The following is a 19,162-nucleotide window of genomic DNA, read 5'->3' as shown; positions in this document are numbered from 1 at the left end:
ATGCTGCATATCACATCAGTTCTATTTTAAGGAGTTTCAGCACTCCAGCCCTTTCCTACCTTTCATTTAGTTAAGGTTCAAAGATCAAGGTGAGCTTGTAGATTGGTTACTACTTTTATGGACAAAAATCCTTTTCTCTTTCCTTCTCAATCTACTCTGTATTGTACTAATTATATCAAAGTTTTACTTCTCAGTAGCATTTAAAGCATCAGTGACTCATTCATGTTATGAATCTACATTTCTTGACATATTCTTGGTAAAGATAAATATGAACATTCTGAATGATACCTGAAGTATGATTTCTGCAATGTGTTATTCATTGATTTCCTTTGTACAGGATTGTTTGCATAAATTACAATCTACTATTTATGGTTTGTAAAAAAAAGTTATCTTGTGACGTTTATCTTTTCTCTCCATAATGTAAATTAGTATGCATATTGTCTACCTTCTACTGTTCCTCTTGCATCTGTCCAATGCTGTATAATGTGACATTATATGCCTACAATTTGATGCTGTGTTTTTTTTTTAATCACTGTTGGAGCTTTTCTCCCCTGGCCTCCACTGAAAATGGGTTTCTGACCCAGTCGGACTTTCCCCATTACCAAATGCCAATAACTAACTAACTGACTAACTAACTAACTAACTAACTAACTAACTAACTAACTAACTAACTAACTAAAAATATAAATAAATAATTAAATATTTTACATTAACTTGAGAAAGGTCATTCTTGATAGTTTAAAAAGTAGCAAGCTTGATGGCAGAAATATTAAAATGATTATTTTGATTTTAATTATTATAAAGTTTGAATTAAAAAGTTGTATTTATATTTAGCTTGTAATTGGAAACTGATGAAAATATTAACACAACTAAGACATTTTTCAGAATATCATTTGATGGGAAGTTGAAAGTAGATATTTATTTTATTTGACATTTGTTTACCGGGGTGGTCTGACTGTGTCTACCGAACCTGTTTTCAGCAGAGGCTCGGGGAGAAAAGCTCCACATACAGTACAATACAAATACAGTATAATCCAATGCATACAAATCACATTAGAAATACTACGCAAAATACATTTAAAGAACATAAACTATGCTACAAAATATTACAATATATACTACACTTCTAGACAATTGTGTAGACTTAAAACATTATATACATAATAGTCACTCTCACCATATACTCAGCCTATGAGTAGATAGTGTCCAAAAATAGTATGTAGGTAGTACAATATATGACACTGACTGTTATAGTACTTGAAAAAATAGAATGTTGGTTTTAGTTAGGAAAATAATAGCCAGAAAGTTAGTGATGTAGAAAGATAGTGAGAGAGTTATGAAGAATAGAGGCATTACAGTCTGAGTGTCATTCATGAATATAAAGGATGCAATTCAGAAAACAGTTACACAAGGAAAAAAGTGAAGTTAATTTAAGTATAAAAACTAAAGGAAGTTAATTAAATGTTCAGTATCTAAGTTAAATGAGTGAGAATAAAGGAAACAACCTTGATGATTGTGATTTTTAATTAAATTCAATTAAAATAAATTATGTTCATATATATTCTTACCAAAGAGATGGAAAAAAGAATATGGATAGAATTTATACAGGACACAAAAAAATTAACATTTTGAACGGTATATATGAAAAAAACAACAGTCACGCAACAGAACACATGTCATTCACATCTAGCAACAGAAAAAATAGAATCAGAAATTCATCCCTAGTTTGGCACCTATGTCTCTAATGGACACAGGTAGCCTGTAAATGGTTCATGTATATAAATAAAAATAGATACAGTTAATACGGTGAGAGATAGCGTTGACATGGCCATTTTTGACTGTGATAAGAAGATTTGAGGGACAACAAGATAACATCTGCACTATACTTTATCTTTTTATTTTTTTATCTTACAGTACATTATAGCAGTTAAAGCTCCATTTTTTCAGCTACCTCTGCAGTACACAATAATGACAGCAAGGAAACCAGTGCAACAAGTGTATTCCAAGTTCCAAACAGTGATTAAACATACAACATAACTTGTTGACAAAGCAAACAGATATACACAGAAAGCTTTTCTGAAAACAATGACATCAATACCGTGCAGAGAAACATCAAGAGCAGCACTGAACTGCTTACCAATGTCTGAAATAGCAGTGTCAAATAACTCCTCACTTTGCAACCCATGCCAGCCAGAGTAGCGTGCCACTGCCACTACAATTATATCATAATCTGGGCCACAAAGAAAGGGGGAATACAGGGGTCTCCCTTTCAGACTCCTCATGTACCAACAAATGCCAGTTATCTCTCCTATGTTTGACAACCCTGCCTTCCGGAAAGGGAGGATGGGGAACTGTATTACCAATTCACAGCAAAAGAGAACTTGATGCTTCCTGTTTAAGCTTATCTAATCTCCCACTGCTCCATAAAACCTCTACCCCACTTCCTTTCCAGCTATTACCCACCTGGCTAATTGAACCCTGTCATAACTTACTAACCCATCAAATACACAACAGGAGCACTTTACAAATCATTCTGCTAAAATCAAGCTTCATTTGTACAGAGACTCCTTCAGTACACAATAATGACACCAAGGAAGCCAGTGTAAACAAATTTATTCCAAGTTCCAAACAATAGTCAAGCATACAACATAACTTGTTCACACATAGTACATTGATATACACAACATACTTTCTTTAACACAATAACATCAATACCCTGCAGAGACACACTAAGGCCAGTGTTGAACCACTTACCTCTGACTAAAACAATGCCAACCACTTGTGGAGCAACACATACCATCCTGACTAGTGTGCCGCCACCCCCTGATATTATTATCATAATCTGGGTCACAAATAAAGGGTGAATAGAGGGGTTTTCCATGTCACACCCCTCTAAAGCCCGCCAGCCTGCCTTTACAGCCTTGTTTCTTACTCTGACTGCTAGGTTTCTAAACTACAGAGCATATCATTAACAAATATGGAGCTGTTGAAATTAAACAAGTCAAGCCCCACATAAGTCAAATGGACTCCTCTAACTGGTACCAAGAAGGAACTTTATCTGCAAACACCCAATGAGGCAGTTTTTATATCAAAAGTCCAAGCTGCCACTGAAACCTGGTAATTCATGAAGTAGCTGGTCACTTCAACACTTTTAAAACTTCTAGCCTGTCACAACACTAGCCTACAGATGATCTTGGACTAAGAAAACAGAACTTCAGGAAACACTGTTTAATGATACCAGATCTCACACGGTCTGTGCTAGTACTCTTTTTAGAACATCCCCCAAATCATTCCCTCCTAAATGAATTAGCACCAATTTAACCTTGCTGTTATGTAAACAATCACACATCAGCTTATGAACCAGGTGTTGCCATCTCAAACCTCTATAACACTTCCAAATCTCTTCCCATTTTACTGAGACAAGGCCTAACATGTTGCCATGTAGACACATCTTCACTTATGTTACTATCCAGTAAGTAAAGAAATGATGACAATGATGACATTCTTGCTGTGCCCTGAAAAACAAACAAAATACATACTAAACACCAGTGGCGGCTGGTGATTTCAAATCAAAGGGGGGCTGCAGGAGACAGCTGAATGTGTGGGGTCAAGGGGAAGGGGTGTGGCCAACTAGAAAGGGGAGGAGCTATGCTCAAAACCACAAAAACTAACTTTAATTAAATACGCTGCCCTGGGTGGCAAACCATCATTATGAGAGTCCAATCAAGACAAAAATAAGTGTAGAAGAATAAAAATATTTCAATGCATTGGCTGCATGACAGCGTACTTATTATCTAGATGGAAACAAAAGGTTGTGAGGCATGAAAAAATAAATTACTTTTTAAATACATTACTGGAATGCCAGTCAAAATCAAGTATAAGAAAAACCAGAAGCACTCAACTCAAACCACTTCTCCTTGCACTGCAGTTCTAATTATAATTTATATTCAGTTTTATTAAAGTACCAACTAACATGTTGAAAGTAGAAATCTCTGTGATGCCCCCACTTGTAAAAATGTTTCTTATCCAAAAAAGACCTGCTGCCTGACAACTATCTACTTGTTTCATGGGGAAAACATGATCAAAGTAAAAAAATGAAAAGCAAACAAGAAACAAACTCAAGATACATTGCTTAAAGGATTACTGTACAGGTTATGGACCACACATGATTGACATTCTGTTTAGCTTACGGGTAAAGTCTGTAGAGATGACTGGAAGTCACCAACAAGTGTAATGAGCTTTTTAAAATAATGGAATCCTGTCCTTTAATACCCAAGGCTTATACATTATAAAGTCAAGTATTCTCTGCATGGCAACAACAAAAAGGCTTTCAATGTTGGCAATTCTTTAACAGTATGCTTATTAAAGGTTACTTGCATCTTATGATCTCAGACAAGCTTACCTTATGGTCATTAAAGCATTGCTACTTAAACACAGAGCAACAGGCACTTTGAGTAATAAGCATAAATCTGAGTAATAAGCATAAATCAACAGTACAAAAAATATGACAGAAACCAGACCGTTCTGTAAAAATCAAGGACAGATGAAAAGCCACTCTAGTACTTGTGTCTACCTTGGATGGGTGGGATTCTCTGCACATTTACACTGCATAACTACTCCTTGCCTTGCTTCGACACATCCAGAGTCACTACATGGGGGAGTGGGGTGTAACAAGTATGTCACAGTTTGAAATGTCTCTGGCTGACTTGTGATGGCCCTGACACATTTGTCATATCTCTCAACCTCAGAGCAAGAAATCTGGACAAAGCCATACAAAGAAATGGGACAGAGGCCCAAAAATAAGGACAATTTTTAAAATATTGCTCTTATAAACTTAGAAAGCTAATAGAGGTCTTGCATTAGTATGAATTTTCTGAATGGTATGAAATCTGAAACTCAAATATCTGTCATTATTTTCTAACTTCAGTCTTTAATTATTTGTCACTAATTTGCCAAAAAAAGACAATTTTATAAAAAATGGACCAAAACTGTGATGTAAAAATATAAAATAGCAACACAATACAGCTGGGAACCTGTCAAAGAAGGGACACTTTAATATTAGAATGGCTAACTTGATCAGCTGACAAAATAAAATAATCTACATGCATTTCTGAAATAAAAGTAATCTGATTATTACAGTTATTTCTTAATTATAAACCCTCCATGTTTTCTTCCAAAAATGCTATTTTGCAGAGGGATCATTAGGGGAAGAGCAACATTTTGAGCCAAAATCAGGGACAGTTGAGAGGTTTGGCTATGCCTAATTCTATAAAGCAATTTATTTGCATGTACCTCTCAACCTGTTAATGCAATAAATCTGGACAAGGCCAAATACATTGGGGGAACATATAAACATTACTAAAAATTGCTCTTGTATAAACTGGGACAGTTGATAGAACAGGTCTTACTTTAGCATGCAGTTTTCTAAAGGTTATAAAGTCTGAAACTAGTGTGTCATTATTTAATGACTTAATTCCTAAATGATTTGCCAGAAAACCATAAATTTTATGAGGAACAAATCAAAAATAAGAAGCAAAAAATATATTCATTCTTTGAAAATCTGGACAGTAGGGAGGTATAGTTCAGAAGCAAAAAATCTATTCATTCTTTGAAAATCTGGACAGTTGGGAGGTATAGTTCAGCTGGGGCTGTCTAAGTTTGCTGCCCTTCCCCGTCACAAAACCATGGCCGAATGGAGCCTCCCCCTGCAGCCATTCCAATGAGCCATTACTTTGCTATTTCACTCCATTTACCATAAACACTAATGTGCATACTGATTTACTTCTATGATGATTTGAACTTCATTTGAAAGTTTTATTTTGCATTTTACAGCACAAACACTAAGACATCTGCTAAACAAACTTGGCATTAAAACTTATCTGCCCTTGAAACTCACATTCAATGAAACAACATTAAAACCCACATTCAAAGAAAATACATTTTACCCGTGGCAGATAAAAATTAATTCTGGGCTATTTTCAAATCATAGGCCCCCTTGCATATGAAACATAGATGTGCTCTTTGATACACCTTCCTATTGCTTTGAACATTTTTCCAGTAAACAATGAAACAAAACGGCCCAATTCAGAACATTTCCATCATGAAAGTCTACTCAAACTTCTACAGTCCAGTATTATCAGTAAATATGCACAATTCTACAGTCCACCATTATCAGTAAATATGCACAATCTCTGAAGTAGTAAAAAAGTCATCTAAATAATGCCATGTTAAATAAATCTGTAATGAAGAGGTTGCTGCTAGCAATCACCTTTATATTACATGGCTTCATCGAAAAATAAAGTATCTGATGCCCCTGAGGAATAAATTGCCTAAATTACATTAAAAATAAGCTAGTCATATTGCAATAGGAAATGGATGGCAAACTGATAACAGGCTCATAGTTAGTATCTTAACTTTCAGTACGGCAGCATTCACCCCTTATGGGAGTAGAACCAACAACCTTCTGCATCAAAAGCAAGTACACAACCTGTTGTGCTATTAGCAATGTGAGCTGACTTAGCATAATCAGCACTAAACTTCTCTTCCCCTGCAGCTCTCAGCTCCTTGTAAAATCTATGCAATACTCAACTGCATCTCAACTTCGCAGCACAAGAAAGTCTGGAAAAAGCCAAATTTATTGGGGTGGGTCAAAAGGGCAAAAACCAGGGACACATTAAACATTGCTTGTATAATCTTGGAAAGCTGCTAGAATAAAATGCTGTATTACCACCATACATTTTACTGCCAAGGTCCCTGTGCAAAAGAGTCAGAACAACATACCACTATGCCAGATCACCTGCTTTGTGAAAGAAAAATGCTGTGTTACCACCATACATTTTACTGCCAAGGTCCCTGTACAAAACAGTCAAGAGCAACATACCACTACGCCAGATCAGCTGCTTTGTGAAAGAGAGGAAGACTGAAACTTAAATGGCTATCATTTAATGAATTCAGTTCTCACCATAGCTGTCAACCTCTTAGCACAAATCACCTGGACAAAGCCAATAACAGGGTATTACAGTCCCAAAAATAAGGACAAATTTTAAATAGTCATCTTATAAACTTAAAAAATTGCTATAATAAAAGGTTGTGTTACTATATATTTATTGCTAGAATAAAAAGTTGTTTTACTATGTATTTTCTGAAGAATATGAAGTCTGAAATTCAAATGCCTGTCAATTTTACTTCTGATGGAACAAAAACAATTTTCAGCAAAGGCCCAGGGAGAAATACTGTAGACACATGTCTTTGTAAAATGGCAGGACACCAGAGCAAATCCTTTTAAACACAGGGATAAGATGCAGACTCCACACAGAAGGCACCCCAGCCAAGAATCAAACCAGAAAACCTATAGCTATGAGGCAACAATACTGCCACTGCACCATCAAATATGTAAGGAAGGAAACATTCAGAAATCTAAAGTCTGAAATTCAAATGCCTGTCAATTTGTTAATCAGGGCAGTCTGACTTGGAACAAAAAAAAAACAATTCTCAGCAGAGGCCCAGGAAGAAATAATGCAGACATGTCTTTGTAACATGGGAGGACACAAAAGCAAACCCACACAAACACAGGGAGAAAATACAGACCCCCCCACACACACAAAAAAGGCACCCCAGCCAAGAATCAAAGCCAAGAAACTACAGCTGTGAGGCAACAATGCTACCACTGCACCATCAAATTTCAAGCATTGCAATATCTAAAAACCACAGATATTATGAGGAATAGATAAGATCAAATATGAGGCAAAAATCTGCATTTTTTTTACAAATGGTGGTGGGTAGGGAATTCAGGTCTTTAACATCTGCATACAGGTACAGGGTTCAAGCCTGAGGTAGTCCCTACCACACCACCATGAGTCTAACCACCAGTATATTGCAACTGGGGCATTTTCACACACACACACACACACCTGTCTACACACTTACCTGAAGTAAATCCGTCCAAAGTACATCACCATAAATCCTGTGTTTCCCAATCAGAACTGCTGCTGAGACAATCTGCGCATGCTGCAAACTGTCTCAGCAGCAGTCCGGACTAGTGTGCATGCACGAAATCCACAAATTTTAAATTTTTTTTCTATTTATTTCTTTTTATTATTTTACTTTAAAGTTGAGGGGGGCTGCAGTCCGGCAGTCCAATAGCATGGGCCGCCCCTGCTAAACACTCTGACCTAAACTTAACTAACTTAAGTAAAAGATGCAACATATGCTCAGCTTCATACCTTTTTAGTTCTTTATTTATTGACATTTGATTACCTGAAAAGTCCAAGTGGGAAGGAGCTCATTTTCAGTGAAGTCCTGGGGAGAAAATTTCCAAAAATCTTTTAATAACTTCAGTTGATGATTCCTCTGATGCCAGGGCAGAAGCCCTCCCATTGCAAAAAGGAATGAGTAGAAAAACAATCTATCTTAAACTCTTGGCATGCTAAACCTGTCCGAACAATATGAGTAAATTGCCCAGCTGCAACCTTCTTGCCAGCAATGTTCTGAAAAAACAAACACCCCCCTTCACAGACAAAGTCTGACCACAGCACTGTCCATCTTACTGTGCTAATAACTTCTCCTGACATTCCTACAAAACAGCCTGTTGGTCCTGCCCCCTCTGATCTGTCTTAGACTTATGCACCCAAACGAGCTGCTTTTGGAGTAATATAGACTTCATGCCAAAACAACTAGCGCAGCAGCTCACTAATCCTAAATGCCCCTACATACATAACGATAGTCAACTATGACCAAAAACACAATCTCTCCAAGTAGGTGTCACTAAATGAAAAACAGCCAAAACTACCCTTAATGACAGTTTACTCCGTGATAATCTTATCAAGTCCAGTAGCCTACACATTCTCCCAGCCTTTTGAAATTTGCAAAACTCTCCAATATTTGATAACATCTTTTAATCCTCAAAGCTTAGCTATCATACTTACAGCTGCTACATGCTCCCTAACAGTGGGAAGATCCTCCCCCAAAACTCCATTAATACATCAAGCCTTGGCAGTCTAATTTAACAGGCCACTGGCTGTGCTGTACGGGAAGCTGGTGCCGAAAATCCATAAAAGCCAAGACAGTTGAAATACAAGCCCTTCTCATAGCTCTAGGCCATGAATGTGACAGTAGACATTTTGCTACTGACTACCAATTTTCCACACTTTGTAGAGGGCTGTAACTGTCTGAAACATTGCATTGGGAGCCTGACATCTAGTCATCCTGCTAAAATGAGATAGCATAAAAACCCTCCAGCAACATTAGCCATGTGTAAACATCCTGTTTACCATGCTTGATAGTCATACCCAATGGTACTTATGCAGGCCGCCCTCTCAACAGGTTGGCCAAAGATCTACAACTTGCTGTAGCCAGTCCAACAGCTCTACAAACAAAACTTAACAAATTCAACAATTCCATAATATCTCTCATCTTTACTTTACTCTTTTTCATGAAAGTAACAAGGTGGTTTCTCAACTTGACAAACACATCCGAAGGTAAACAAAATAAACCTCTATTCTCATCAACTTCTAATAAAAAAATAAATAAATATTTCAAAGGGCCTTCCACCTTATCATGAGCTAATGGCACTGTTAACTCAGGGCACAAGTCTACAAATCCTTGCTTTGCTTCACTGGCTTCCTACAGTCCTTTATCAATCAACAAAAAATCATCTAGCACCTATCTACTGCCATGGGGCTCATTGCTGTCACAACCAGAGAAAGGCCATGCTAAACATTTCAATGGTTGCATAGGTTACTGTACACCTCATTGGCACTGCAGTGTCAAAGTAAAACTTACCTGCTACCACATGCCCAGCCAAAGCCAGTCTTCTTGCTTAATAGATAACAAATGAAAAATGGTCTCAAGGTCCAACTTAACTTACCAAGGATTATAAATGTTTTTATAATGACAACAGCATCACCTGCCTCAGAAATATAATTGATCCCTGAATTCATGAAAAATCCCTGTTCCTGAACCAACCAGAGCTTCCATCCTTCCTGTTCTGCAATTTTTGACCTGGCTGGTAGAGCCTAAATTGTCTTTATGCCAACTTGCCAATGTAACAGGTGACTCCCCCTGCAAATTCAGTAAGAATGCCCAAATTGACAATTTGGTCATGAACATTTGCCAACATTAAAAGATGATCCCCACTTTAACCTTATTGTCATCCACCACAGAATGTGGTAGACTCACAGGCTTATATATCATAGTGCAGAGCCAGTTATTGGCATATCTTGGCTCCAGTCTCAAAGATTTATTAAGTGCATTCAGTTTCCTAAAGTACTGGTCATACCATAATGAGGAGTTACCCCATCTGAACTTCAGAACATTCTTAATTGTGATAAAATAAACCAACAGCAGTAGACCTTGTACAGCATCCTTCTCTAATATTACCTGCATAAAATAGACAAAACGTATGACCCAATTTCCCCAAGTTCTATCTCTGTACCTACCTAGTCCCTTTCCCCCAGTGCAGCTAATGCTGTGGCCAAGTCCTTATCCCCAGGGCCTTCTGTCTTAGCCAGGATCTGTGCACTATCCAAATCCAGTAGCTCAATAAACTACATAATCACCTCACCCAATCTTCTCCTTAATTGTTAAAGTTATATGCAGTATTAAACATACACCTGGCTCTTTAGGCAATAATGGCTAGACTGCCAGAGAATCACTTGGCACCTCTTGTGCTGGGATATGCTCTGGGTGCAATGGCATCCCTGACTGGTCTAAAAGTTGGTCTATGTTGGTGCCTATACCGTGTGACTCAAATAACATCACTCCTAGGTTAACCCTCAGCAGCAGGCCCTATCAACTGCTGCAAACAAACCCAATGTCTCACACTCAAATCTTGCAAAAACTCTGCTAACCTAGCATCCTGCTCAAACCCAGTAAAGCAATGGCAGTATGATTACCTGAAGGCATCATTCGAACTGTATAGACTCATAAGGTTCCTGTATACTTACCATGAAACCTCTGTCCCTGGGTGACTCGACCTCTCAGGCAACTGTCAGCCTTTTGCTTCCTCTGATTCCTGTGGAACTGATCTCCAAGAGCTGGAGAACCCTAACAAATAGCCTGGCTGTGGATGCTCAGCTGTTTTTTCTGCATCAAGGAACAAGTATTCAGCTTGGGCTACAATATTGGCTCATCGATCCTTCATGGCCATGACATCCACTACCCTGCAAAACAGAAAACATTCTGTAAGTCATACCCAAATGAAACCTTGTTGCTATCCTCCTGTCTAGTAAGTATGCTTTTAAATATAAATGTATAGGTAATAAACATGAACAATAGGATCTTCTTTCCCACCTATGGAATGTAAATAGACAACAAACTCCGATTACAGTAGTCACCTACTCAGCCCTGTTCCAGCTACCAAATAAGGACACCGTAGTCACTGAATCTAATATTTCAATGTTGCAGGTAACTATTGGCCTATTAACACTATCATTACCTTAAAATAAAGAGACAGACTTAGACGGTATTATCAACATTATTGCATGTCCCCTAAGATTAGTCATGGATGAGCTGAGATCCCTCATAAAATCCTCCAAAGTTAGTTACGAAAATAAAATTGCCAAAGATTCCAAAGACAACCACAAGGCATTATATAGCTATGTCAAGAATCTAAATGGCAATGCTCAGATCTGCTCTGAGCTACAACAGAATGGCATTAAATATACTGATCCCAAGGATATTGCCAATATCCTGGCAGATCGTTTCAGTGCAAACTTCACCCTCTCTCACCCCCTAAAGGGCCCATCTCAATACCAAAAGATTGCCAAATTCTGGTAATAATGGCCATACAGGTAAAAAATGCACTCCCAAAGCTAATAATACAGCATCCATGGGACCAGACAACATCCCAGACTGTGTACTACATGAACTACAAAATGAACTGGCACCTCACCTAAGTGTCATGTTTAATCATAGCCTCACCTCAGGCTTCGTGCCCACTGAGTGGTGCACAGCTACAGTTATCCCACTCCACAAAAGGGGATCCACCTGATCTGATGAGCCTGATCTGCAAGGCCATGGAACGTATTATCATGGAACTTATAAACAAAGACATTGGCAACCTTCAAACACTGGACCCCACGCAGTTTGGGTTCATGAAGGGCCAATCTTGTCCCCTGAACCTGATTTATTCCAGTCTCCAGAGCTGTAGACAAGGGTAAGGTGGTCCACACATGTTATCTGGACCTCGCCAATGGCTTCAACACCATCCCCCACTCTGGAATCATAGATAAACTTACTAAACTGGACATTAATCCCTACATTACTCGATAGGTTGCCAACTGGCTTACTGACAGAACCCACACTGCAAAAGTAGCCGACTCTAAATCCAGCTCCAGATAAGTGACAAGGGGAGTACCTCAGGGTTAGTCCTGGGACCGCTCTTGTTTGGCATCTACTTCTCTGAAGTACACGCCAACACTAAGGTTCATAGGTTCATAGGTAGATACTAGGCTATCTGACCTAGGGCATTTATAAGCCTAGCCAGAGTATATTTGGCTTCCGCCTCCCTATTAGATTAGCCTACTGTGCCTCTGTAAAGTAGGTCACAGAAGGTACCCTTTTAAGATTAGTTTACTGTGCCTCTGTCTAGCAGGGACATAGAAGAGATCCCAGGGGTGAATTTACGATTTCCCATCCACGCATCCAGATTTTGCGTTGAAGAGGTCAGTGAGGGGCTATGTCTAACATGAACTGGGATTCTATTCCAGAGTGAGGGGAACCTCTGGGAAATGAATCTGTCCCTCCAGCATGTCCTATTTATTTTTGTGCTGAGGTTTAGGTCCCTGGAGCATGTAGCTCTAAGGGACTTGGATTTTTTGAGGTGGAGCATGTCCATTAATTCTGGGTTTGACATGGCTTTGTATGTCAGGCATAGATCGAATCTGAGTAGGCGGTAAGCAACTGAGTAGAGCTGGAGTTTCTTTAGTCGAGCTGCATAGGACATCTGTTTGTAGCACATGATCCTCTTGGTGAGGTACTTTTGGGGTCTCTCCAGTTGCTGCAGGTGTCGGGTAAGGTACATCCCAAAAGGGGCATTGTATTCAATTATGTGCCTGATGAGTGACGAGTAGAGGGACACAATGACCTCTCTTGATCTAGATGTGAACCCTTTCGTGATAAGGTGGGCTATATAGAAGGTCTTTCTAACCACTTTGGCAATGTGATTATCAAAGGAGAGATTACTATCTACGTTGGTCCCCAAATCTCTAATTACTTCTTCCGTACTTAATGGATTACCACCTATGTGGTAATTTGTGGGCACCTTGTTTTTCCCAAAGGGGATAACTATGCACTTTTTAGCATTTAGCTTGAGGCCGTGGCTCTGGCACCAAGCATCCGTCTCTGTGAGACCCTTTTGGCGGATGCTTGTGTCAGCTGAGATTCGATTATGGCCCCCAGTTTGTAATCATCTGTGAAGTTTGTCAGCCATAAACCCCCCGTGTTAGCCTGAACCTCAGAGAAGTATATACCGAACAAGAGAGGTCCCAAAACTGAGCCCTGTGGGATGCCACTTGTAACTGGTTTGGATTCGGACATGGCACCTGCGATTCTGACCATGTTGGTTCTATCTCTGAGCCAGTTTGCAACACATCTTGTGATACAGGGGTTGATATTTAAGCTGGTAAGCTTATTTATGATGCCCGAGTGGGGTATTGTGTCGAAGGCTTTTGTGAGGCCCAGGTAGGCTGTGTGGACTACCTTGCCCTCATCTATGGCTTTGGTAACTGTTTAAAATAAATCAACTAGGTTTAAGAGGCAAGATCTGCCCTTAACAAAGCCGAATTGGGTAGGGTCCAGTGTGTGGAGGCTCTCAATGTCTTTGTTTATGAGTTCAATGATAATACGCTCCATAGCTTTACAGACCAGATTAGTCAGGCTTATGGAGCGATAGTTTCCGGGGTCCGCTGTGGCACCACCTTTGTAGAGTGGGACCACTGTAGCTGTACGCCATTCTTTGGGTACATATCCTGTAGTGAGGCTCAGTTTGAACAGTGACTAAATGTGAGGGTTCATTTCTTCTTGGAGCTCATGTAAGACACAGCCTGGGACACCATCAGGCCCCATAGATGCTGTGTTTTTTGCTTTGGAGAGGGCAGCTTTCACCTGTGCATCTGTGATGTCAGGGAGGTTACATTCAGTTGGGATAAGCATTTGCTCCTTTGGGGGGGGGGGGGTGTTTGTGCTGAATCTGTCTGCCAGGATGTTGGCTATGTCTGTAGGTTTGGTATATTTTGTACTGTTATGCAACAATTCAGAGCATATCTGGGAGTTTCTGCCCATGTTCCTGACATAACTAAAGAAGGCCTTGTGATTATCTTTAGTGTCTAGGGCAATTTTTCTTTCGAAGCTGGCCTTTGATGATTTTATGAGGAATAGAAGTTTCTTGCTAATACTGATCAGAGATGCCTTCCCTTTTTGGGATTTTGCTCTGTCATGTAGTAGCTTCCTCCTTCTGTTGTATAGCTTATTTATGGCTGAGGTCCACCAGACTGGTCTCCTGTTTTTGGAAGAGTGAGTCTTGGTTTATTTGGGATAGCACGATCCATGCATTCCTGCAGGTGCTCATAGAATGCATTTGTAAATGATTCTGAGGATTGGGCTGTATTATCCTCTGGCCCAGGGGCTTTGAAGGATTCCACCTCAGTCTTGAGAAGTGCAAAGTTGGCTTTTGAGAAATTCTTTACAGTGATTTCCTTGGCTGGGGGTGAGGAAGAGATATGGATGTCCAGGGAAATTTGTTTATGGTCTGATCTTACCAATGAGGGGTTTACCTCTGGTGTGGAACATAGAGTCCCCATGTTGATGATGACCAGGTCCAATATGTTGTTCCCTCTTGTGGAAGTGGTGACCAGTTGTTCCATTGCGTTAGAGTTTATAAATTCAATGAACCGTTGGGCGAGGGTGTTTGGGCTTCAGTAGTTTTCCCAGTCAATGCTTGGGTAGTTGAAGTCACCCAATAACATAGTGTTTGGAGAGACCTTCATACTCTCCAGTGTTCTCAGGAATGCCAAGTGGGGTTCCTGTAATAGGGAGGGTGTTCTGTAGCAGGCTACAAACTGAAAGGCAGTTTTGCCCACTGTTAGTTGCACATGGATGGTTTCCGATGCTCCGTGCAGTGGCACTAACCTTGAGGTGTAGGTATCTTTGATGAATATAGATACTCCCCCTCCTTTTGTGCTTTGGTCTGAGTTTTGGGGTCGAAACACATGGTATGAGTTATAACCTGGTAGTGCTGGGGTGCTCTCAGGTGCCTTGAACCAGGTTTCTTTTACTGCACAGACATCGATTTTCTCCATACTGAGGAGAGCCTCGAGTGCGTGCATCTTGACGTTTAGACTTCTGGCATTGAGTAGCATTACCTTTAGTTTTTTATCCTTGGATTGTCTATGGAGGTGAGTTTGTCCTTTGAGCCTTGCCTAAAAAAGGCACTATGGGGGTGGCAAGAGCCTTGGCCAGTATACGAAAGCCTAAGGGTGACAGGTGCAAGCCATCCCTAGCGAAGCAAAGTGGCTTGTCGAGCATGTCATCCCAGACTGACAGACACTGGATCCCTTTTGAATGACACCAATACTTTAGCCAATTGTTAAAACTGATCAATTTGACTTTATACTGTGGCATCATTCTTGGTGAGGTCAAGATGCTACTCAAGGTCAGGGTCATACCAGCCTGGGCTACATGGTCAAAGAGCACCTTTATGCCTCTTTTCATGAAGTCCAGGGAGGTACGTCTCAGGGCATTCACACCAGCATGGACAATGACGGAGTCATACTTGTACTTGCTTTGGAGTGACCTGAGTGCTTGCGTTATGTGGTGGATCCTGGCATCCAACAGGTCTGCTTACAGTGACCTTCTCCTTGTTCAGTCTGGTGAGCGGGACGTTAGTGTGCCAGACAATAGAGTCCCCTATAACAAGTGTATTTGGTGTGTTGTTTGGCCTTAAGGGATATGAGATATGTGATTCATAGGTATTGTTGAGGGGTGGCTGTTACTTGGATATCTGCTTAGGTTGTCTTTGCTGTTTAGGCAGATTTTTATTTAGAGCCTCCGAGTATGTTTTTGTGTGTTTATGTGTTTGGTATGCAGATGCAATAGTTCTGTGTGAGACTGGATTTGTGGTGTGGGCGGTTACCTTTTCCTCCTGACTGACTGTGCCAGTCTTGGGTTGAGAGAGCTTTGCCTCCAGTTTGGCTGTGTAACTGAATCTCTCACATGTATTAAAGTTTGTTGGAAGGAGGAGAGGGTTGTCTGTGTACATAAGGCAAGTGTAACATTGCCTCAAAATTCCAAGATTCACCAGTTGGACTGGAGAGTAACCTTGAAACTGTCGCTTGGACATACCAGATCAGTGTAGGGAACTGCTTTTTTACTGATCAGATTAGGGAAGGGAACTGATTTTTCACTTGATCAGGAAGCACCAATTGGGAGCCTAATACTTATGAGAAGTCAAGGAGGGTGTAGTGCTTTAGTTAGTTAGTGTTTCCTTATAAGAGCTGAGCAAGTGCAGGGCTTTAGAAAGATAATACAGTGATTACTTTGAGAGTTTGAACAGTTCTAAGGGGAAAAAGTGAAGAGCAGACTTTGTGGAGCCTGGAATAGTTTAAACCTGTTTAGGCGGCACTGCCCGACGCTGCTCAATGCGCAAAACTGCGCAAAAGGAGAGTTGTAGGGTTTTAAGAGAGAGATCAAGGAGTTTAGAATTGACCCAAAATGGCCAATAAAACTACAGCTTCTAGGTAGTAACCACTCCTCCAGGGACAGGCAGGCTGTTCAGTGTTAACCACTCCCACTGGTGAACACAGAGTCTTCCCTTTAGCCCAAGCAAGCACTGACCTTCTAGAAACTTCCAAACAGTTCAGAACAGCAAATCTGTAACTGAACTTTCTTAACTTTCAGAAGGTGGGAAAAAAGCAAGATTTTTTTTTTTTTGTGGTAGTTTAAAGGTAGCAGAGATGCACAAACAGCAACATAATCACAACAGTGCAATAAAGGCCAAAATCAGGTAAAATGCAGTTTTTAGAGAAAAAAAAAGTTTTTAAATTAAGTGCAACACAGGAAATGCAGTAAACAGGCTCTAGATGTGTTCCAAGTACTGTTACTGTTACAGATATAGACTTTAGCAAGCCTGAAAATGCCAAAAAATAGGCAGCAAAGCAGTAAAACCTAACAAAAAATCAGAAGGAAATACTTAAAATCACAAAAGTGGCTCCTTTTCTTCTCTCAGCATTTTCTCCCCTTGGTAGGTGCTTCAGCAACAACTAGCAAGCCTGGAAAGATGCCAAAACCATGAGGCAGCTGGGTTTTAAGAGAGACAGATCAAGGAGTTTAGAACTGACCCAAAATGGCCAATAAAACTACAGCTTCTAGGTAGTAACCACTCCTCCAGGGACAGGCAGGCTGTTCAGTGTTAACCACTCCCACTGATAAACACAGAGACTTCCCTTTATATCAGGAAGGACCAATCGGGAGCCTAATACTTATGAGAAGTCAAGGAGGGTGTAGTGCTTTAGTTAGTTAGTGTTTCCTTATAAGAGCTGAGCAAGTGCAGGGCTTTAGAAAGAGAATAGAGTGATTACTTTGAGAGTTTGAACAGTTCTAAGGGAAAAAGTGAACAGCAGACTTTGTGGAGCCTGGAATAGTTTAAACCTGTTTAGGCGGTGCTGCCCAACATTGCTCAGTGCACAAAAACCATGCAAAAAGAGAGTCGTAGGGTTTTAAGAGAGAGAGATCAAGGAGTTTAGAGACTCTGGCTAACAAAGTTCGCAGATGACTGCAAACTGGGAGCCATTACTGAATCCCCAAATGATGTGGATATTCTACAAAAGGGCCTTACAGAAACAGATGTTTGGGGCCAGATCCATGGGCTCATTCTCAATGTTAAAAAATGTATAGTTACCCCCTTTGGGAAAAAACATGTACCCATGAATTATCACATAGGTGTCAGTGCACTAAACATTGAAAGTGTGATAAGAAACTTAGGGACACAGGTGGACAGTGGTCTCACCTTTGATAACCGCATCACCACAACAGTCAGGAAATCCTTCTATGTGGCACATCTCATCACTAAGGGCTTTTCATCCAGAAAAAAGGAGGTCATTGTCCCATTGTACTCATCCCTCATTGGAAGCATTATAGAATACAATGCGCTGTTTGGTATGTACCTCTCAAGACATCTGCAATAACTGGAAAGGCCACCACAATACCTCACTAAAAGAATCACAGGCCTAAAGCAGATGCCCTATGCTGGCTGTCTAAAAAAAACTCCACCTATACTCTGTCGCATATCCTCCACTCAGAGGCGATCTCTGCTTAACATACAAGGCTATGTCAAACCCAGAGCTGTTGGACATGCTACACTTAAAGAAATCCCAATCCCTCAGGGACACATGCTCCAGGGATCTAAACCTTGTCATCACAATGAACAAAGCATGCTGAAGGGATAGGTTCCAGACCCAGAGACTCCCCAGACTCTGGAATAGACTGCCCATACATGTCAAGCAGAGTGCCTCTTTGGCCCTCTTCAAAAGGAACCTTGATGATTGGATGGGAGAAAGGAAATTCACCCCAGGGATCATGTGAGTGGCCCTGCTAGATAGGAGTCCAGGGAAGTAAATACTTTGGGAAGAAGTAGCCAGAGAATTATTATGGCTGGGCTTTTATAGGCCCTAGGGCCGATAGCCTAGTACCAGCCTATGAACCTATGAGGCCAAGGATAATACTATTAGCTCTCACAGATAACAAAACAAAAATAGTATAAACTCTAGAAGCACCACCCACTTAGTCTTAGTAAACACAGCATGACCATGCCAAACCTTTTACCATAACAGTGTACTAAACCAATTTCCTCACCTACATTCAGCACGATTGCATTGGTGTTTCACCCCTCTCATTTTATTTTTAATCTAAACAATCAATTTAAGACCAGAATCCACAAGGTCATTTATGTGTATAATGAGCAAGCTTAATCCACCCCTACCATAAATCCCCTTTGTCAGGCAGCTGCATAGCTCACAACTCAGGACAAATCTTAAAAGAATCAAGAACAAATTCAGGGATAACCAAGGACAATTAGGGACACTTGAAAAAACTAGGACTAGTAAATTAAGGCATTTGCAACATCTGAGAATGTGAATATACATTGCCTGAAGTAAACATGGTATACCAC

This window comes from Protopterus annectens, chromosome 2.part1, assembly GCF_019279795.1.
Source record: "Protopterus annectens isolate FY-2018-M chromosome 2.part1, PAN1.0, whole genome shotgun sequence".
Taxonomy (NCBI): domain Eukaryota; kingdom Metazoa; phylum Chordata; order Ceratodontiformes; family Protopteridae; genus Protopterus; species Protopterus annectens.
This window is presented reverse-complemented; position numbering follows the sequence as displayed.